The following is a 7,354-nucleotide window of genomic DNA, read 5'->3' as shown; positions in this document are numbered from 1 at the left end:
ATGTGAAATTGACAAGGACGGGGCCGTTGAGCTGAATTTTTCTCAGTTAAGTTGCTGACGCCTGGCAGCGTTGACTGAGACCTTCCCCCCACTACCCACGCACGTCAAGGGACTTGATAATAATGGCACAGTACACCTGGATTTGCGTTTACTCTACCTTTGAATCGCATCACTCGCACACGGCCAACTGCAAGCTAAACAAGCCAAGTCTGCACCTATAGTGAGCGGGTCCGTCATGAAATGTCATCAGAAATTTGTCTCTATAGAAGCACCTATATATAACAATGTAGGTAGGCACCTATATATTACAAAATATTTAACACTACGGTTGAACCCTACCTCGGGGTAGCATCAGTCTTATTAAGTCACGGCGCGTCTGCACGAGTGCAATGATCTGATCCCAGGGTTGAAAATGCAGGTTTTGTTTATTCAACGTCAAAGATTTCTGTTACGACTTTCAAAAATAAGGCGCACAGCGACTTAGTGATATATCTAATAGTTTGTCATGCAATTGACTTTTTATTGAGCTAGCGAATTTTTCAAATACGTATCGTTTTCAATTATTTTTATTCAAATAGAGACAATATGTCTGCAATAAGCCTAGGAAAAATTTTACTAGTCCTTTCAACAATGGAGGATCTGGAGTGTGCCACTGAAATGAAAGCAAACCTCAAATTATTTTGCGGACTTAATCTCCGCCCCGCCATAAGTACTTGAATCATTTAAGGAAGTAAATTAATAGACTGAAGCAAAGTCTGAGTTATTTAGAAATGCACTGGATCGCGTCATCGGACGGGTGAGAGTTTGGCACTCAAAAGAATGCACTTAACGTGTTACTTGGGCGAAATAATGATTGATCAGTAGGTTTCATGCTGATAAATGGGGAACAACACTGAATATTAATTCTGTACCTTAACTTAATATTGCATCCGTCGACTTTAGTCACTTAAAATATAAGAGGATAAATGTCAATTAATTGCCACAAAAATTCTTGTGTGCCTCTAAACTGAACCGCAGTCAATAAGCATCAGCAGGATACCTGGCCAATAGATCGGACAGTTAGTGACTGAATTCTTATAATCGTTACACAAATTGAGAACTACACAAGAGCCGAAGGCCACTTTCTGGGCGACATTTTTGTGCACAATATCTGCCTCTAGGTAGGCAAACCCTAGGTAAGGTTTATACAAATCGTAAAGTTTCAAATTCATAGTTATGCGGCTAATTATTACTATTTAAAAAAAAAGATATTCACAATGCTATTGCCACCAATTATATTTTCCGAGCCTAGCTTATTTATTATAATGAAATTAATTTGAGTACTTTAATTAAGGCGTCATTTAGCGTTGGTGAACAGGTATTTTCGAAAAGTTATCATAAGTTATTCATGTCTCCTCGATGTGTGTGCCATCTTCTTCCCTAAGTTGCATCTGAATCGATTGCATCTCGAGTGTTGCATCTCAAGTGGGACGTGTTGACCCATCATCATCCAGTTATAATAAATATAAAAAAGGGGTTAAGTCCCTGATTACTTCTTAACTGCAGAGAAACTATCAATAACTGTTTTAATACATGTCTAAATTTTCATAATAATTTTCGAATTTAACAGCCTTCAATAATGGTAGGGAAGATGTTGCATTTAATTTTTTTAAACATTTCATTCGGTAATGTTTCATTTATTTTAATTTTATTTGTGTATTTTCTTATATTATTCCTTAAAAAATGCTGACATATCTACTTTGCAATAGAATTTAATATTTTGTTAGTTTTATGGCAAACCTTTCATGATATGTTTCCATAAAAAAATGAAAACAATTTTTAGCGCATTTTCTCATTTATGGAACAAATGCATATGCATCTGTCTGTCTGTCTGTCCGTCCGTCCGTGACTTCACGTTTTCGTCGACGACAAAATGCGCTCTCTGTCACTCACTGCAGTGAGTACCGAGTTATATTTTTAGCGCATTTTCTCATTTATGGAAAAAATGCACTATTGTGCTCGCCATGTCCGTCTGTCTGTCTGTCCATCCGTCTGTCCGTCCGTCCGTGACCTCAAGTTTTCGTCGACGAGAAAATGCGCTCTCTGTCACTCACTGCAGTTAGTACTGAGTTATATTTTTTAAATAATACTCGTTGCAGCGACTCGCCCAAGTGACGCTCGAAGACGTCCTCGATCAGGCCCTGGCGGACCAAGGTGACTCGTCGAGCAGCTCAGAGCGCGGTTTAATTCGTCTGCTCTTGTTTAAATTTATTATCCATAAAAGTAAAATTGCGTTAATGAAGCGTAAATTTTATGCTTACATGAGTGTGTCGCAACAACTCAGAGGCGAAATTGGCCGAACCCTCCACCATATACGTCAGACATTAAGTTAGTTCTTTCTTTGTTATGTTACATTAACTACATTACAACAGCTGCTACGTACTTAAATACATCTATATATTTGCAAATTGATACTGAGTATTTCACACTTTTTAAAAATATTGCATAGCCATTTGCTTTGTTATGGTACGTCTGTTGTACTAATAATTATTGAAAAATTCTATATTTATTATATTGTTGGTCAAGATAAATTTTCGGGGTGAATTTCAAAATTTTTATCGGCATTTATTAAATGCTAAAAATCTTCTGTGCCAAATTTTAGATATTTTATTATTCATAGTATACGTCAAGCTGCATATTTTTGAAATAATCTTTTACTAACATAGAAAGCGCTTGGATGAAACGCACCTTATCACGGGTCGCCTGCCGAAGACCACAACTGCCCTGGATGTAATGGACCATCATGATTCCTGCCTTCCGGAACGTAGCCTTCAATACTTAAAGCCGTCCGTAGACTATAGGCCGTGGGTCGAACCAGCCCTCGGTCGAATGGCCACTCGTCGTAGGACGATAAATTTTGGAACAGAACTTTGCTATCTGAAACCTAACCTGAGATGCGGTGAACGTAAAATTACGTAATTTAACGATGCCCAGAAGTCAGATTCGATCCGCGGCGTGATGGTGCACGGCAGGTGGTGGTCAAGGCCGGAGGAGGACAAAGCCGAGTGGTGCACGGCTGATTGGTGGATATCAGGAGAGATCGAAGGCGTTCGATTCAGGGCTTATTGGTGCACAAAATTGCTGGTGCACGGCTGCGCTCCCCCTTATCACGACTATGTTATTAATGTTCTAACAAGGACGCCAAGTTTGAATTTGTATAACAAGATTATTGGTATATTTGTACAAGCCTTATATTAATTTATTAGGCATTCATAAGAAAATACTATCGGCATTTATATATACTTGGAAATTATCATATCATTCGTCTTTCCCAAAAGCCATGATATTTTCATGTATATGTATATTTTTTAAAACGCTCTACAAGTACATACATAATCATCCATAAAGCAACTAGTTATCGGCTCTTATTAATGTTTTTATTTCCATATATCTAACAGCTTTTAGTTCTATAAATACTTTCTTAGTGCATAACTGAACACAAACTACTCCACGGGAATTGTAGACACATTTTAATTGATTCAAATAATATGGTATCATCGATATTGCTAGGAGTACTGTGCTCTATTTCAACACAAGTAGTACGTGGTCATGCATCACCACACGACTTCATTGTGCGTCTGTAAATATGGTGACGCTGATATAACACATAAGAATTACATCACTGATAATTCGCTACTTTAAATTGTCGTTATTGAAGCGCAGAGTATCCTATTTGCTGATTTCTATTTTATGTTGTGGAATTTTTCAAAAATGAATGGAAAGTAATAGAGCCATGTTAATATGTAATTGCAGTTAAGCATTGCCTTGTTCGCATTTCCAGCATCTAATTTTCGACTTACGCATTCCAGACTTCCATTTTTGGAGCACATCTCGCCCTTTATTCACTTTAAGGATTATGTATAAACATAAAATACTAAAATTATTGCAAAAATTAGTAAATTTATTCTACATCATTGGTGCCATTTTGATATAAGGGGACTTAAAATTTTATGTGTAACATATCGATTACATATCTTCAATCGTTGCGTTGTTTCTTGCGTTGTTCCTTGAAAATAATTATTCGAAGGAAAGTTTTGAAACTTTATTAATGATAGATTATTCATGAATTTATACCTCAATAATACCTCATATTTCTTCGATTCTGCTACTTGCTTACTTGATTGGTGAATCATGATTGATGTATCACCACGATGCTAACCATTAAGGAATGAATATTTTAAAAAAAGTAATTAAGTCTGTGTAGCATGTTTTTTTATTCAATTGGCGATACACCTAAATGCTGTGATTTTTAATTGAGTGCGAACGTATTTTTTATATTAAAACCTGATACCGTACATTTACAGGCACCCTTTAATCGCGTATGCAGAATAACTTCTTTATTTGAATATTACCCGAGCCATAACTCTTAAGGGGACCGACCTGGCTAAAATTTTCAATTTTGGCGTTTCCGCTTTTTGGGCTCATCTTAAAGCTTACTTTTTGACGCATCCAACGGTGCCGGAATCATCCCTCTACGTCGAAAAATGATTTCGTGACAGCTTCCCAAAGAAGGGCAGTTTTTAGGCCCTTTAACAAATGTCTATGGGATTTAATTACAGGGCTGGACAATTTAATCACACAGACTAATATGCCCTCTAGCGTGATTACGAGCGGAAAGGAATAGATATTGAATTGTGGGCAAGGGCTATGCGGGGTTCTATACTGCGTCCCATATTGAGTCACTAATCTAACAAAAGAACATCATCAAAACACGCGATCAAAACGGTAGCTACTCCTAAAAATATATTACTCAGTACTCACTGCAGAGAGTGACAGAGAGCGCATTTTCTCGTCGACAAAAACATGAAGTCACGGACTGACAGACGGACGGACATGACGGGCACAATAGGGCATTTTTTCCATAAATGAGAAAATGCGCTAAAAATATCACATAATATGCATCCCGTCACAGTAAAGACAGTATGTACTACGGTTACTTATGGTACTATATGTACATAAATTTCCTACATCAGTCAAAAAATTCTAGAGACTTAATTGATTTTGTGGAAAGACGCGGATATTTTTCCCAAATCCTTTGTATGCTAAATCCCATTCCATTACCGAACAAAAATAAGAAAACCTATTGGGAAACTAAAATTTCTAGTTGGGCTACATGGCACTCAAGCCCAAGGAAACTGCAAGATTATAATAAAAAACCTAGGTTATAAGCAGATGCAATCATCTTGAATCAGTAGTTGCAGCTTGTAAGCTCTAAGGCACCAATTCCAGAAATAGATTTATTCCATGCCTCGGGTGCCTTCATCGCTGCATGCCATATTTTGAGTTTTCAGGAATAATAATTGACGTCATTGAAGAGTTTCGTTTTGACAGGGATGATACTTCATATGTAAGAAGGAATAAAAAAAATAATAACTGATATTATGCAATAGGGAATTGATCTTGATTTTGAGAAGGAGTTGAGGTTGAGGAGGCACCTATCATGAACTATGGTATGAAAAATGAATGTTTTAATTGCTGCTGCTACCAGGACTACATTTTCTGATCGTATATTCGTATATTTCTGATATTCGTATATTTCTGATATTCGTATATTTCTGATCGTATTCTAAAATGAAAATATTCGTATATTTTCTGATCGTATATTTCTAAGTACTTTACAACTCAGATGCAAGATTTTTCGTTGATTTGAAATAATCAGACATTCAACTACTACTCCTAAAGCTTTCTATCCATTTCCCAAAACGCCACATTCCAGTAAGATATATAAACATTCATTTAATTTCTAACAGAAATACGCAATAGTGACAGATAATTGCATATGTTTTTACGATTTGTCAATTTGGGTCCTCTGTCACACAGCATTTCTGTGAGATGGAAATTCCAATTCTGCATACAGCCTGATGCATGCATCCATTTTAATGCTGGTTTGACCTACATTCGTTGGATTGATTAAAACCTCACTACTATAGATAGGAGAGAGACTAAGAGCCTGATTCAAGTTTTATTATTGTATTGATAACGGCCTCCGGACAATTGGAAATTATTGGTCATGCAAGGCCTATTTAAAAATATAAACAATTTTTGAGGAACTATCTTTTTCTTTGTTGAGACAACAGCTATAAAGACAGAGCTACTGAGAAAAGCAAACGCGGGGACGCGTGGCGACCGCTGTGGTACGGTTTGTGTCAACAATACGGCCGCGAAGCTTTCACGTAAGGAACGGTCGTTTAGGACAGTCTTACAACTCAACGGAAATGAGCATCGGATCAACATTTCTGGTAAATAAGAAATTCGAGTGATTTAAACTGATGGATTTCCAAATTTGATTGTATTACCCTTTTCCTGTGCTAAAGATTTTGTTTTACTAGAGATTGAAAATTTGCATATCTACATGAACGCTCCATTGATTGCATTGTTGTTTTAATTATACATGACATTTATTTACGACCAGCTTAACAATATTTCCATATTATTGACTATGCATGTAAACATGTATTGTCAGTCTTGGCATTTTAAAAGCCACACCAGCACCAGACAGGCAGTTTGAAAGCTGAGTGGACTGACCGGTAAGAGAGTGGACTACAAAGTGTGGGGGAGAGAGGGATGTTTATCGTGGACCCACAGAAGATTTATCACCATAGGACAGACCAGCCTTTCCTCCGAAGTATGACAACGGAGGGGCAAATCTCGATTAAATAAACGGAAAATTCACTGACCTGTTGTTAAAAACTAATATAACTACCACCATGAAAATGATTCAGAAATGCTTGGTTGGCGATCAATGAAGAATAAAGAGTTAAACCAACTGGCATCGCGAAAATGTTAGAAAGTCGCGCGTTTTACGAAACTCATTGTTCAAAATTTTCGCTAGCGATAACAGTGGTAATACAAAGTTTATATAATTTATCCTAATATCCACAAATTGAAAATAATTAGCCAGGATAGCATTCAAAATTTCAGACTTGTATCTTATTTATGAGGGGATTTATCGGTCGAATTATAATTCGACCGATAATTTCAATTCGATAATTGAAAATGTTGGATATTTATTTAATTTTTATTATTCCTGAACTAGCGCATTGACAGCAAATACTTATGCACCAAATTGCAAGCAGATCCGTTAAGTATTAGAATAGAATAGAAGTGTCGGCATTGAAGAAATAGGCCCATGGCCTGTTGCCGATTCTTGAATTTTTCGTGACTTGAGTCACAAGGAATCCGACCTTTGGAACCCGATCTTTCCATAGCTGACGATTGATTGAGATAGCTGCTGGATTTATTGCCTGGTCCGTAATTTGCTAGGCATTTTAAGACTGAACATATGCTCCTGCATAGTTTCGACTAGTCTGTTCTT

Source organism: Hyalella azteca, unplaced genomic scaffold, assembly GCF_000764305.2.
Source record: "Hyalella azteca isolate HAZT.00-mixed unplaced genomic scaffold, Hazt_2.0.2 contig17983, whole genome shotgun sequence".
NCBI lineage: Eukaryota > Metazoa > Arthropoda > Malacostraca > Amphipoda > Hyalellidae > Hyalella > Hyalella azteca.
This window is presented reverse-complemented; position numbering follows the sequence as displayed.